At 37.7% G+C, this 15,073-nt stretch overlaps 1 long non-coding RNA gene across 1 annotated transcript; it reads right to left on the bottom strand.

Annotated features, from left to right (window-relative positions):
- Positions 1-3,354: 3,354 nt before the first annotated feature.
- LOC119480370 lies at positions 3,355-6,099 on the bottom strand. Its single transcript, XR_005204901.1, has 3 exons — positions 5,963-6,099; positions 5,694-5,786; positions 3,355-4,901 (listed from the first exon to the last, which is right to left on the bottom strand). It is a non-coding gene; the product is annotated as an uncharacterized LOC119480370 (long non-coding RNA).
- Positions 6,100-15,073: the final 8,974 nt, after the last annotated feature.

Here is a 15,073-nt window from a genome sequence, read left to right as displayed (position 1 = left end):
GGCTGCCAGTGCCATGGGCCACGGAGGAGCACTGCTACTTATTACTCAAGAGGAAGAGGAAACTCCCCATTTAATTAAAGCAGTTGGAGGTCAGCAGCAAGCCAAAGTCCACTACTCTCCTCTGGCTAATTTTACATTGGGCGCTCTGTTTGAATTTATCCTCCTTCCATGTTGCTCTAAATTGCATCCTGCCAGTGTTTGATCGCTGCAGGATTGTCTCCCTTAAAAGCACAGACCGTCAAACACACATTCATGGTGCAGCGTTCCCGCGCTGATGCCCATATACTGTACAGGCCGCAGGCTATAATGTATGTAAATTGCATATTTAGTTTAGGGAGATGAAGCAGCTAGGGATTACAATTTTACAAGGAAAATGCTTTCTGTGGTCAAAGATCAGTTAGATTGAATTAAGAGATTAGAATACATTTGCCCCGCAGTTATCTGGATTTGAAGAGCGGCCTGTTGGTAAAGCTTCTTCATTTTAAGTGGCAAGGAAAAGGGCCTGATTCAACTCAACTGAGCCCTAATTATAACGATGACAGAGGATAAGATTATGAAGGAAATTAGATCAGAACGTAACCTAATGTAGACCGCCGAAACCATTAGTCCAAGGACAGAAAATTAATCTGCAACTATTTTGATCAATGATTTATCGTTTAAATTATTTCTTAACCCAGAATGCCAAGTATTACCTGTTTCCATCTTCTCAATTGTAATCATATCTTTGGAAAGTATCCTTGGGTTTTGATCGGAATAAGCAAACAATTTCAAGACCTTGAAATTGTGAGGGGCCACAGGTGGATATTCTTTTAGAGCAAACAATTAAATGAGAAATTAATCAGTAGATAAATAGATAATGAAAATAATAATTATTTGCTGCCCCAAACTGATGTATTTCCAACAATGGTTGTCTTTCTGAGAATAATCATTGCTACGATGTCAGCGTTTTGTTGAGTGACCGCTGATGACACTCAGGAGGCCTATATGCTTCTGGACCAGAGTGATATAGCTGAACTATTTGTTTGTAGGAGTAACACCATCATCATGTTGTTTTAAATGCTCAGGGTCTGTGCTGCAATGAGTGCACTGTACTCCAGTTTAAGGATGGTCCCAGTAAGCTTGGTGGTTCTGATTAGGCTCTATGGGTTCCTCTTTATCACAGGTGTGTGTGTGGACCCAGTACCTTTCCTTCTTCACAGCTTTTGTTTTTGTCTTTTTGATCTGCTCTCTAGGTGTTGAACTTATTCATGATTACACTTTTAACAATTTTGTGTTGTGAGTTAAAGGAACAGTGTGTAACATTTTGGGGGATTTATTAGCAGAAATGGAATATAATATTCACAACTATGTTTTCTTTTGTGTATAATCATCTAAAACTAAATTTCGTTGTGTTTTCGTTAGCTTAGAATGAGCCGTTTATATCTACATAGGGAGCGGGTCCTCTTCACGGAGTTTGCCATGTTTCTACAGTAGCCCAGTATGGACAAAACAAACACTGGCTCTAAAGAGAGCCTTTCACTTTTTTATGTTACCTGAAGGCCACTGTAGTTCTCAAACACACTTGTGAAACTGCGATAACGTGAGCCACAGAGTGCAAAACCGTGGTACCGCCAGCCACCACCAGACTTCTGTTGCTCCTAAAGTAGTGTTATGGGAGGAGTGAGCAGAGGGGTACTCAATTGGTTGTAATCTGCAAAATGCTACACACTGTACCTTTAAAAAGCTGCTCCGCAATGGTCCACTCCAGTGACTACTAGTGATTTATTTATCGAGTCATTTATTCATATATTCATTTATTTTTGATTTTGGCAGGTTCAATCCTATGTTTCCTTGTTTCTTATCAGTAAAGCATATAAAGGGGAGAGTTCAGAGACTGGTCAAGAAAACTCACTGTGAAGATGGAACACAGATAAGAGCTGTGAGAAAAACATGTGACTTACATGTCACAATACATTCATGACTTGTTAATCCTATTAGGAAGATAAATGTCATCAAAACAAAGTTAAAGACAAGTCCAAAAGTTGCATGCTGGGATGTCTTATCAAATTTTAGCTGCAAATTTACATGGCATTCTCTTACCTTGGAAAATCAATATGGCACAGAAGACTGATATAGCGCAAACACACACAGTAGGAGACTCTTGATAAGAGTACCTGATCGCCTGATTAACCTTACCTTTAGTTTTACCAATACCATCGCAGGGGGCGCATGTGACATTTGCTTATAACCGTTTTTTGTTTTGTTTCCACAGCATTGATAAAGACTATTTTACTTTCAGGATGGAGCGGGACTTCACTTATTTTTCACCTTTACCCATAAGTAGTATACCATCATATCTTTGGTGTTATTGATCAGCACAAAAAAGCTAATCTATACCTCTTTGATTCAGATAACACAAGTATTCAAGATAGTTTGGTCTTGAATAGTCTGTTCAATCACTACTAAAACTCCAGACAAGTCATTATGACTTAGCAAAACTATTCACTCTGCATTCTCAGAAATGCCATGTTACATTTGAGAAATGCCATTCAGAAAATAAAAACTAATTCCCCACCGTGCATTCATTATTTATTCATTGAAAACTTGAATGAGTAGTTTGTATTCATTGAGTTTGTTGTAGAGAGAAAATGATGGCCAGGTTTGAAAAAAAATAAATGCCATGGTTAATTTCTAGATGCAAGTCTACATGTTTATTTTCTATGTAATCTAGTTTTCTACAATCAATTTTTAAAAACATTTTATTTCAATAAAACTAACAATTCACTCTCTGTATCTCTTAGGAATATGAGATAGTGTGTGTGTGTGTGTTTTGGGAAAGAGTTTTGAAAAAGTGAAAGACAGGGATAAAGGTGAACGTGGTCATACATTTTTTTTTTTTCTCAAATTATAACAAATTATATGTCAGACCACATATGAGCTTTCCCAGTACTGATATCCATCATACTTTGGTGTAATAGGATTTCCTGGGTGAGTAGCATTCCTTCCTTGAATGTCACGCTAGGCCGCAGGTCAGACCTCCCCTGGCAGTGGCTCGCACACACTCAAGCTTTGTTTAGGTGATTGATAGATCATCAAAACCTCAAAGAGGTATGAGGACTGCAGAATAGGCTTCTGTGCTCTGAGAGATCCTATCAGGAAAGGGTTAAAAATTACCCATCTGAAAACGTCACCTTCAAAATAAAAGATAATAGTCATGTCATGAACTATAACTATAAACTACAAATGTTTTCAACTCTTATACTTTAAATGTATAATTTTAAACTCTTAACAATGTGTTTTGATTTAATATAATACTAATCAATTACAACAAAAAACTGTTAATGATTAATGGTTATATCCATCTGTTTTAATTGATTCCCTGTGGATAAGGAAAACAGTCATACAGGCAGATGAACATCATTCAGAACAAATGACAAGACAGGATTTATTTCTGTCCACTGGGTGGAGACAGAGTACAACATATCTGGCCAAACCTGCCTCGCTTTGAATCCGTGCAGAAGCCAGAGCTTACTAAAGCTCTGCATCACCAAGGTAGTTATAAAACACTTTCATAGGTATAATCTACCTGATATTTATCAGTGTTATAAAAAACAGCATTGGCTTTTTGCCTTTCTACTATACTGCAAAACCAAAAAGTGTCAGCACCCATAAAACTTTTTATTTTAAATAAATGTAAGCATGCTTTAGGTAATATTCATTGATGCGTTACTGAATTAGCTAAACATATTAAAGCTATATTGGCATGATTATGATTATTTGTCCTAAATTCAACACTGTTAGCTTATAGGCTTACTTCTCAGCATACCCTGCATTTGGGTAAAAATTCTCAAGAAATCTTTTAATTTGTTTAACTCAAATTACATAATATAGACTTGTTATTGACTTTTATACATGTAGCCTATATTAAATGAAAAGAATGTCTTTTCTATACTTAAAAGGAAAAAAAGCTAACACAACTACACACCAAACTACGCTGCCACAACTACAGTACAAGCTAAATTACATTTTATATTTTGTAAACATAAAGGATTAAAGCCTGCAATGTAAACAACAAAGTTAAATGTCTATCATTGAACAAAGAATGCAGTTTTAAAAAGATAGAAGCAGTTACACATAAAGACTAGATCATTCATAAACAGAGCAAAATCCATTGTCCAGTAATTTATCACACCTCAGGAGCAAAAAATAGTCTCTTCTCAGGCCTTCTACCCTGCCCCGACATACTGTCTGCCTGGCAATCTCTGACCAGCTCCACGTGTGACCCTCACTCACATAAATAATTTATGCTTTTCCAGGATTACAACAGAAATAAAAGACAGGAGTGCTGCATAACAGATACAGGTTAGAAAACAGTAAATGAATGAAACATTCTGGAAATATCTGCTCTTTAGATAAGAGCATTTTTCTGTGGAGCATTTCTCCAGTCCAAACCAGGTCTGACACATTTGTCTCGGTGAATTTGATTAATAAAGCTAGATCTCAAATCTCCACCTGAATACCAATGCAGTGATAAACCCTCAAAGATTAATACAATATACAAAAAAAGTGGAGCCTTTGGAGTTTCATTCAAAAATGGGGGTAGAGTAAAACAAAGCAGCAAAAATTGGTCATAAAAGCATGGTAAGCGCATGATTTAGTGGGGCGATAAAGAGTGGAAAGGTGGCCATTCATCATGGAGGCTAGCTCACCAGGAGAGGGCCTGTCACAGACACCAGCAGGTCTGGGAGGCATTTCGAGAGAGAGAGAGAGAGAGAGAGAGACTCCAGTTGCCCCAACAACCTGTTTGTTCAAATGTCTTTTCCAGATGGACACATACAGACCTCAGATGGGTGACGAGTGCTTTGTCTTTGCTGCTCTGCAACTCCATTGTCACAACAGTATTGAAGGATGGATGTTGTTAACTGCAAAGTAGAGGACCAGACTTAAGAAGGTTTAGAACTGCAGAACCAGATGATGGGAACAGAAGAAGCTTTATTGTGGTAACTTCAGATTACACTACATTACAAGGGATTATAAAGAAAACATTGACCCTCATCAATGAATTGAATCAAAAAGGACCCAAAATGCAATCCAAACCAACAAAGAACAAATAAGACGAACCCCCCCCCCCCCCCCTCCCAACAACATTTGTTGAAAATAAACATTTTTATAATTGAAACATACACCTACTGGCAATTTTAAAGCTCTGTGAATTAATACCTCACTGGTAGTTGTCTATTTGCACTGAATTAACTACAAAGAACCACACAAGCAAAATTGTGCGTCACCATACATTAGGATTTCTTTATCTTTCATTAATGTCATATGCCTGTCTCAGATACACATCAAGCCAGTTTGACAAGTCAGACAGACTGCCTGAGAAAATATAGAAGATAGAAGTGACTGATTTCAGTGTTCAATAATCTTTTTACATTCATATTTCTTGTTTGTTGGCTACTTTCAGAGCAGTATTTTGGTTTTTTGGTCCTAGTTGAATATATTGAATAATATACATTTTCAGTGGGTTGCACTGCACAGTAAGACTTTTCCCCAGATTCTTTTGTTTAGCCAAACAAAGTTGACCAAACTGTCCTATATGACAGTATGACACATTTTCCTAAATTTATTTATTACTAAAATGATTTTATCAGATTAAGCTAGGCTACATTAATTTCCATTTTATTTATTTATTATTTTTATGTTTATGTACGTACCATTTCGTGCTTCACTTTCAACCATGCTTTCAACAAGCAAAGAGAAACGTCACTTCCGGCTGCCATCTTTGGCTTAATTGAACCAGCCAGCAACTTTGAAGAAGAGTTAAACGTTAAACGTCGTCTTTATTATGCAGCAGACAGAACACTTTTAGCTTCAGCTGGAAAGCAAAGTCTTTCAGAAATCTGAAAAATGTCTTCAAAACAGCGGTAAGTGTTGTCATTACGACCCGCTGGGGTTTTAAAAGTTTAGGTTTTACATTACTTACAGAGAGCGGTTGCTTGACGTTAGCGTACGTTAGCTTACGCTCGACGTCAACGTCACTGCGCTCAACGTCAACGGCCACAAATCGGGGCTACAACCTAGTAGACATTACAGTAAACAAGTCTAGATGTGGGACACCTGCCCAACAAGAGGCTACCAGGTAGCTAAACTCCTCAAGGTAAAGCAGACATTTAGCAAGCTAACCAACAGGTTTGTCTGAAGAGTTAGAGCTAGAAAATCCGACTAAAGCTAACTCAGGAGGCCACAAACACAACACCAGCTAGATGACACTGTAATTGTTAATGTTGCATTCAGGGTCTGTTGGATAATTTCTAGTTTTAAGCTAACTTGTTGTCAGCCATTATGGTCTATTAAGATCACATTATACCAAGATTCAAGATTCAAGATGTTTATTGTCACGCTGGTTATACAGGTACAATCCTGTGAAATGCTTTTTGCTGGGAAGCTCCATTAAAATAATAAGTTATATTACAATTATAAAAGGAAATACTTTGTACAAGGCATATCAAGAGCATATACATTAAGAACATATACAGTATATACAGTATAAGATATATTTTTGTGTGAGAAGGTGTCATATGAATTATCTATTTAAAAGTCTGATGGCCTGGGGGAAAAGCTGTTCCCCAGTCTGCTGGTGAGAGTCCTGGGGGTCCTGAAGCTGTATTACTGTGTTTTATGCCTAAATTAAGCTAACGTTACCAAAAAGGTGTGTGTACTCAGTAGGCTTATCTTCAGTCAGTTCTCTTTAATCAAAGTGCTGTGGGGGAAAGGGTCCATGTTTTCTGTTATTTAGTTGAGTAAGTTGTTTTACAGACCTTTTGAGGACAACAAAAGATCAGTCCGGATAGGATTAATATTAGGCTAGAGGTGTAAAAAATGTGTGCCCTGTGCCTCCATAAATATATAGCTTATCCATTGTATTAATCTTGTTTCAACAGCACAAAATGACTGTATGTCAATGTAAAGCATGTCCTAACATATATTAACACACAGTATATAGTCACTGAAATGCCGTTAAAACATTTATTATCTAGACACATAAAGCTTATAACCAAATTTACTACTGTGTTGATATTGTTTGACATGCAAATCACTACCAAATAAGGGCTTTCTGGACCAATGAATGTGCTGAAAAACAGGAAAATAAGGGCTGTATTTATTACTGGGAGTAGGTTTTTGGTGCTTGCTTTGACAATATAAGCCGTGAGGTGATAAAAAATTGTGTACCGTTATAAACTTTATTTCTTGGTTGGGCACAGTGACTCCCTAATGTCTTGTCATCGCTGTGAGGTTGCCAGGAAAAAAAATGTAGTGACTGGCTGTTGGCTATGGCTTCATAATCATAGTTGTGACAGTGGTATATATCTTCTCATCTAGTTCTTGGCAAGAACGCATGCTAACGCAAATTAGCATATTTCCCAAAATGGCAAACTATTTCTTTAACTGCAGTCCCACAGAATAGCTGTGCGGGGCCCTGCATTCACCAGAGATTGGTTCTCTAAAATTGTATATTTATACTGTTAGGGTGTTGTAGATGCTCTTGCCAATATAAATATAAATCACAAGTGCAGTTTATGTTATGAATACACACCTCATGGACAATATTGCTGGCTTAACTTGCTTTTTGCCACTCTTTGATGGCCACTCATCAAAGCCCAGCACTTTAGTCTAGTGGCTCCTAAAGTCAGAGCTGTTATAGTGATTATGCCCTTACATAATAACTTTGAAAGTCTCAAGGTCATGGTGTCACTATGACCTTGAGTGCTGTAGATTAAGTAAGTTGAGATGTGTGTGTTGAACAAACCGCAGCTAACAGAAGTTAAAGATTGGCTCAAGTGGTGTACCCCTTCTGCTTGTTTCATTGTCAGAATTAATAAAACAAATCTTTGCGTGGCCTTGTCAAGATGCTTTCATATGCCACCCATCTGTTTTAAGGACCTTTCTTTGGTTATGTAAACAGGAAACCAGACATCCTAAAAAGTGTTGGAGCTTTGTGTGTCAGGGTTAATAATAGTTTGAAGCTGTATCTTCGCATATTTGCTGTTTCTAAAGTGTCAGTGGAGGAAATGTGATTTGATCACTGAACTTTGGATGAATCTGTATCTTCCTACTTGTAATTTTGTTTTTCTTTTTGAGGTCTGAGTGTGTCTCCACAACAACAAATACAAGAACAAAAACATACAGGGTACTGTGAAGAATGATTTAAAAAAAAACAACTCCTTTTTCCAAGTTCCTCTGTGATCCAGAATTTTAATTAAAACCACTTGTTCCCAAACCTGCACTTAATGTTTCCCATTAGTCATGTTTGAGGGATTACAGACAGCACCAATGAAAGTCAAAGTATAAATGGAAAATGCAGATGTGCGAACAATGCGGCTCGTTTTATAGCTATCACAGCTTTTTTTTTTAGTAATTTTGGAAAAATAACTGGCATTGACAAGTTTCCTCAAGTCCACTTACAATTAAACATGACAGGAAAAATCTGGAAGAGGTTTCTTGGTTTGCGGGTCAGCAGGGGAGCTCTTCAACCAAGTTTAAAGATTTCTCAGAAAACATCTGATCCTTTTCAATCACATTATAAGCACTGCCCGATAAAACCGCAAACAGGCTATCACTAATCCATGTATTTCATATATGATTTTGTATTAAGTTTATTATTATGGAAGATGGCAAGATTTTCTTTGTGACCACTTATTTTAAAACATTTTAAGTTGACAGTTTAAAGATGCACCATGATCATACAGGCATATGGATGCTAAGCAGCACCTTGATATCATCATCTGGTCAGTGAATAACTTTTATATGAGATGCAAACACACTAATAATGGCCCTGGTATCAGGTTTATTATGCTGTATCTTGTCTGTATGCATTGTGAATCGTTGGGGCGCCCTTGATCCAGGGTTAGTACCTCTGTCAGTCAAGCCTCGTAGCTTCTTCCTCAAATGTCTCAGGATGGAAAAAAAGGCAGACAGGATAGCCTCTGCTCCTTACTCATTTCCTAGTGCCCTCTGCTCAAATATCATATCCACACTGGCAGAGAGCATGCCTTAATTAGGTATTGCATGTACCTTAGGTATATGTCTTTAAATATGTGCTCCTTATTTGATCTTTCAGAGACGTTTCTCTTTTAAACCTCTCACCTACTGTGTGATTCCGCATTTAAAATGCAGTGAAGAGTATTATTCAACTAAAGCAGAAGATAAAAAGACTTTTCTTGCTTGTGTTTTGATGAGAGACTGTAGAAGAAGCGAGGGATAGAAGAGCAGTTAATTTTTATACTGCATCCAGCTCCAGAGGAAGGGAAGGCAATGATCAGTAATGAGTTTGGCCGTTGGCCCAGTATGATTATTAAGAATTGCTACTGATAACAACACACACTGTATGAATTATATCATGGCATTGGCATTTGTAATCACATCTTTGCTTTCCCCGCTCTCCTTTCTGTTTGTGAATTAGCACCCTGTCAGCTCTCCTGCAGATCTTCAGAGAGGGAAGAGAAGGGAGAGGAAAAAAAGAAGAGAAATGACTGTGCAAGGGTTTCAAAACCAGGTATGAAAGTATTTTTTTTTTCTTCGCTTTTCAAGATTTTGGCATATTTATGGGGCATTACTGTAGGAGCGGGCTATGTAATGTTATTTGCAGAAAGCACACATTGTTCACATCAAGCTTACAAAAGCTGAGGGCACAGCCATGTGATCATGACCTCGCAGCTGAAGGGCCAAGCTGCGTGAGGCAAATGGGATCCAGCATTTGTGAGAGCTCCACACGATTAATAATGGAACCAGGTTATGAAAATAATAAAAAAGTAGGAACATTACTTGTCCTAAAGCTTTGTGCTAAGCAGCCTAAGGCACCCACACAATGCCGGACTGGAGAGGTATGACATGATGCAATTGCTTTGCCTATCAAAACACTTGCTCAGTAAGAGGAGAGGGAGAATAGACCTTAGTAAGTTGTGATCAAAAATGTAACTCTGATCCCAAAAGATGTTTTACACATGACTGAATGTGGAAGTCAATAGTGTTGCAGTGTTTTTCTTCCTGCGGGGTTAAAACACATTAATAGTGAGGATCAAATATTTGATGTACCTTCTTGGAATATATCTAAAAATCAAATGTTATATAAAAAAACAAAAATAAAGCAACATTAAACATTGTATTTCCAACATCATGTCAGAGTATTCCAATCTGTTAAAATGATGCCATGTTATACAATAAGTGTGTGAATGGTAAGATGGAAAGCTAGAGGCCTGCATTGTCCAGACTATAGAAGTGTAACCACTGACTCTCGGGGCTGAGTCAGACGAAAATGTGGTGTGCTTTTACTCTGCTCGGCCAAATGTGAAATAAATAAAAAGAAAGGAAAATGGCTGCTCTCTTGGCTGTACCCTTGGTCCCTTGCTCTTTGTTAAAACCATATCTCTGCTGCTCCATTGCCCCCAGCTACATTAAATCCCATTAAATTCACCTTCATTAAAGCAGTCCTCTCTACTCCTTGCAGCAGCCCTGGTGCGGGCCTCTCAAGGACAGAGCAGTAATGAGGGTGGACTGGATTTAACCTTGAAGAGTACAGGTTTTCATTTCCAAATCAATAACTTATGGTTCAAAACTGCCACTAGATCCAGGCTATAATTTTCAAGCATTAATTGTGTGGATTATGTTTCTCCAGCAGTGAGAAGGTATTTAACTTTAAGCTGCAGTGTAGATATTGCATTTATCATTTCTTTTTTTTCCTTTTTTTTTATAATAGGAATTGACAGCTTGCACATTTTCTGTATTAGTGACTTTGTGTGCCTGTGTACACTTTGCTGCACAGATGGGATAACTTAGGGAGATTGTATTTCAAAGACATTGTATGAGTAAAGGTAATTAGGCTGTACAGTGAAACCAAGCAGAGGGCAGTAGGCTGGAATTTCTCCTTCTCCTCAATCCAGCATTGCAGCACAGTGTCATCATTCACTCTAAAGAGGTAGGAATATAAGAAATCTCCTTCACAGCTGTGGCATGTCACCTGCTGTCAGAAGAAGTCGGGAAATATGAATTATGAATGAAAAAATTAACACGTGGGTGATGGCAGGGGCAAAAGGAAAAGGAAAAAAAATGCCTCATTTACAGTAAAGGATTGAAATTAACTCTTGTACTTCTCCACATTTTAGTGGGACATTCTCTGTAGTTGGGTTTGCTGTCATTGTCATATGATCGTATGGAAAGCATTAACTTGTCCTGCGGTGATAATTTCTGCCCAACATGTTCATAATATGAAATATTGGATCTTTTCATAAAATGGGGAGGGCCGAGGCTGTGGTGATCATTGGAGCTTAATTTTTTAATCAACTTCTCTCTTAAATGAAGCTTTATTAAATTACAAAGCTCACACAGTGGGAGTAGGACACAGGCGGAGATGGCCCAGTGTAAAAAAAAAAAAAGAGCTTTGTGGGATAATTAAATAAAATTAATAAAAAACCCTCCGCTAGCATAGACCGAGGAGAATGGGAAGGAGAGGAGACCCGGTAGCCATTTTCATGCTCTGCTTTTCTTTCATTCTTTCTCATTAGAGTCTCAGGAAATTTACTGTGTGGAATTATGAAAAGAAAGGGATACAATGTCTACAAGATATTGATGGATAGTAAATGGAGACACAATTACATTCAGTTTTTTTCTCAGAAATGAAATGTGCTCATTGTTGCTGCTCTGCAAGAGAAAGGAGGTCTGATCACATTTGGTTAAGCTTTGGCAGATTTGGTTGAGTTTAAAGGTCACAGCTGACTCAAACCAACAGTACAGTAATACATTTTTGTAATTTGTAAACTTGTTTGACAAAGGTGATCTATCAGTAAAGATTTAGAATTCTTTGTCTAACAGTATTTTATAATCGTATGGTAATACAGTTAAGAACAGGGACAGGTTACTTTATCTTTTCTACTCAAGTCTTTATGAGCTTGTATGCAGCCTCCTGCAGGAACTTTTTAAAGGAACAGTATTTAACATTTAAGTTTCACAGAAACTTGTGCTTCTGATTTACAATGTGTCAAAAAGATAGGATATTATACAGGTAAGCCATTGAGTTCGATGCCAAATTTGTGTTTCGAATAAGCTTCAAATTTCAGAGCGTAAATAATTGGTGCTCCGCAGCCTTTTAAAGGAACAGTGTAACATTTCAGAGGATCTATTATCAGAAATGGAATATAATATTCATTCTATGTTTTCATTACTGTATAATCACCTGAAACTAAGAGTCGTTATGTTTTTGTCAGCTTAGAATGAGCCCTTCATATGTATAGGGAGCATGTCCTCTTCACGGAGTCTGCCATGTAGCTCCGCCATGTTTCTACAGTAGCCCAGAACGGACAAACCAAATACTGCTCTAGAGAGAACCTTTCATGTTTTTACGTTACCTGAAGGCCACCGTAGTTCTCCGACACGCTTGTGAAACTGCGGTAACGTGAGCCGCAGAGAGCAAAACCATGATACCGCAGCTGCCGTCTGACCTCCATTGCGCCTGAAATAGTGTTATTATGGTAAGGATGGTCTCTGAGCAAAGCGAACAGCATAATTACTACAGTTTTGCGCTCGGCGGCTCACATTAGCGCAGTCTTGGAAAAGGAGGAGTGAGCGGAGGGTTACTCAGTTGGTCGCAGTCTGCAACCACACCACTAGATGCCGCCAAATCCTGCATACTGTACCTTTAAGTACTCCTGTACCCTGGTTAAAGACTAAAGGTATTGTTTTTGGAACAACCTGTCAACAATTCATGCTGCTACAGTCAGTGCCATCTTGTGAATTGTACTTTCACTCTGTAATTTTTCGTTAAAAGCTTCTTTCATCAGTCCTTCTAAAAAGATGAAACATGATACTCTGCTTTTCTTTACGTATTCTTGTTGAAATGGCTATATCGTCCAATACAACTAGAACATACGGTCATTTTAGCAAAGAGACAGATTAAATGACAAATTACTTTGTTGGCTTTCAACTGACTAACTAGTCACTTGTATATTTACTGTAGCTTGTGTGCAGATAGCAGCTGCCCAAGGTTTATGAGCCATCATTATTTTGGCTTTACTGATTTGTCTTAGTAAAACGGTGAGCTCAAAGTGGCATATTCCTAGAAATTGGCCATGAAGAACATGCAGTATCAAATTCATTAAAATGGTGTCAAAACATTGACTAAATGGTGCTATACTAGTTGCATTCTTGCTTTGAGACACATGTAATCAGATTGAAGTACATCATCCAATAATAGTATCTCATCCTTCACTCTATGAGACTTTATTTTTGATGCTTCCTCGTTTTGGTGATTTCTTAGTCTTTACCATTTAACCATTACAATCCTCAGGGTTCAGACAACAGTGTGCAGATCAGTAAATATAGGTCAAAGGTGATTATCCTGCATTGAAATTAAACAGCTCCTCCTTCAGCCTGTATGCAGCTGATAGAGCAGTGATATATTGTCTTTGTTTGGACAATCTCAGGGCTCACATTTGTCTCCTGCGATAAAATATGAGATGAGTATTTTCCTCTTTATGTTGACAGTTTTTGTCTCATGCTTCCTGACAAGTAGGATTTACTATATCCTGCTCTGTGAAGCATCTCCCTTACTACACTGTTGCGTTTTATCCATGATGTAAAATGTCTTTGGCCTATACTTGCCTTGTTTTACTATTGCCTTTTAACATTTAACACAGCTGTCCTTGACATTTTGGAGAGCCTTATAATTATTTATAGTGTCTTAAGAAGTCCCACATTGTGCTGTGGGCTATTGCTATAATATGTTGTCTGTGTTGAGTTTGAGGGAACAAAGCATTTAGCCTCTTTTTTTCGAGGTAGATATACCTTATATAACTGTCCTTAAAGTGGCTTATATTGTTGTTAAACTCACAATAAATGCTCCTTTTTGTATAACGAGTTTTGGTAATGTAACTACACGAGAAGATTAGTTGAAAAGTTTGGTAATGATACTTGATATTAGCCTTCTCCATCAGTCTCTTGCGTGACCATGAAACCCATGTCAGATGGTTAAACATTTACACAATGGGAGCCAAAATAAGCGGTGCTGAGACAAATTTTGATTATGGTCAATGCATGCAATATTTTCTGCCAGCGGAGTTTATACTGTAGAGTAGTCATGATAAAACACTACAAACCTGCTCTACTAGACAAGAATCTGGATTGGTGTAGTCCAGGCATTTTACTCAAAAATGTGGGTCCACCTCACACAAATCGCAACAAAAACAAACTCAAATGATTCTGTGTCTTCAATATGTTTTTAATGAGAGAAAAAGTTTTGAAAATCGCCTAAATATGATCCTACCAAAAATTTATTTTTAGCTATATTTCGGTGACTGTACAAGCCTACATTATTGTGCGTGCTTGCTTTGAAGCAAAAACAAAAAACAAAACACATACAGTATATCAGTGATGAAAATGTATTATGATCATATCATAGGTCTGGTCCTAATATATTCTACCATAATCTGGTCCTGTTCTACCCAGATTTGGATATTTTTTGCTGCAATTTGTGTGAGGTCAAGTTATATTATTACTGGACTATATGGTAGTGTTTATCGTAGGACAGCATTCATAGCATTGAATTGACACTATTTTTCTGAGATAGATGGGTTGATGATTCTTTGTACAAATCATGTACAAAGTTGTCTGGGAGTCTGGCTAAACATTATGCTGGAGGAAGCTTTTGCGCATGGCTAATACCTGCTAATACCTGCCTTTTCATAACCACACTGTAATAATTAATAGTTTTTCTCAAATGTTTCTATGATTAGCATTTAGCTTGCTAGCTAGGTTGACTGCTTTTGTTTTTGTTCCACATTGAAACATTGGACACTAGAACAGACAATGAATCCAGACAATAATTTGCAGTAGAAGGCTTGTCTCTGCGATACACATCCAGTGAATCAACCTGCAGGGGTTGACTGGCACAGTGTTTTACTTGGACTATTTATAGATTGTCCCAATCAGAATTGACTGTAGATGGAAGAACTCATATAATGCATATCATGTTGTGGCTGAAAGCCTAACTCTAACACATGAGCTCCAGCTTTATCTGTGTGGAGTTTGGCCATGTTTCTATGTTTGA

This window comes from Sebastes umbrosus, chromosome 2, assembly GCF_015220745.1.
Source record: "Sebastes umbrosus isolate fSebUmb1 chromosome 2, fSebUmb1.pri, whole genome shotgun sequence".
NCBI classification, from domain to species: Eukaryota; Metazoa; Chordata; class Actinopteri; order Perciformes; family Sebastidae; genus Sebastes; species Sebastes umbrosus.
The sequence above is the reverse complement of the archived record's forward strand: the minus strand, read 5'-3'. Positions and strand labels throughout refer to the sequence as shown.